Source organism: Cyprinodon variegatus, unplaced genomic scaffold (assembly GCF_000732505.1).
Source record: "Cyprinodon variegatus isolate N-32 unplaced genomic scaffold, C_variegatus-1.0 Scaffold1720, whole genome shotgun sequence".
In the NCBI taxonomy this organism is placed as follows: domain Eukaryota; kingdom Metazoa; phylum Chordata; class Actinopteri; order Cyprinodontiformes; family Cyprinodontidae; genus Cyprinodon; species Cyprinodon variegatus.
Window position 1 is genome coordinate 77,883 of NW_015152173.1, and position 886 is coordinate 78,768.

An 886-nucleotide genomic window follows, 5' to 3' on the forward strand; every position below is an offset into this window, starting at 1 on the left:
TTTATTCCCACTGATCACAGCAAATATAGCTGCAAGGCAGAGAAAGGATAGTGAAGCTCCGCCCAACACGCATCAGACACACTTTTGCACCGCGCAGCCAGAGCAGCAAAGCTGCTTCAGCAACGCGACAGAACTAACTGGTACAAGCAGCAAAAATGAAGCAGCAGACGCGATTTTGCTGCTCTGGCTGCGTATGGTGTGAACATCGTATAAAGTTCAAATATTCCATATATACTGCAAGATGAGAGCTTTGATTTACCCTACTTTTCCAAACCACATACAAAATTGAAGATCTGGGAGTCGCTACACTGCCCAACATTATACCATCTAAATCACCACATAATTCCATTATGTTTGACATTTTTCATACACACCCACCATCAGTCACTTGCTCAGAAGAACATATTACTTCATTGGATTTACCATAATTACAGTCAATGACAGAGACCCAGTATACCCCATAACAACTTCTTACTGAGGAACTAATCATTACTTAAGTACTACCTGACTCTTTTACACTATTTATGTGTACCCTTATGTATGTGTTTCATCATCATCTTCATCATCATCAACCTCAACATTATTTATAAAGCACTTTAACAACAGTCAACGCAGAAACAAAGTACTGCACATCAAAAATTTCCATGTAACTAGGCAGTAGTCCCATAATAGATCTGGGATAGGTGTTCCCCAGGAAGTATTGGTTAACTACGCATTAATTAATATAATTAATAATAATAATAATAATACAGTGGGGCAAAAAAGTATCTAGTCAGCCACCAATAGTGCAAGTTCTCCCACTCAAAAAGATGAGAGAGGCCGGTAATTTGCTCAATAACAAAAGTTCATCTCAATACTTTGTTATATACCCTTTGTTGGCAATGAC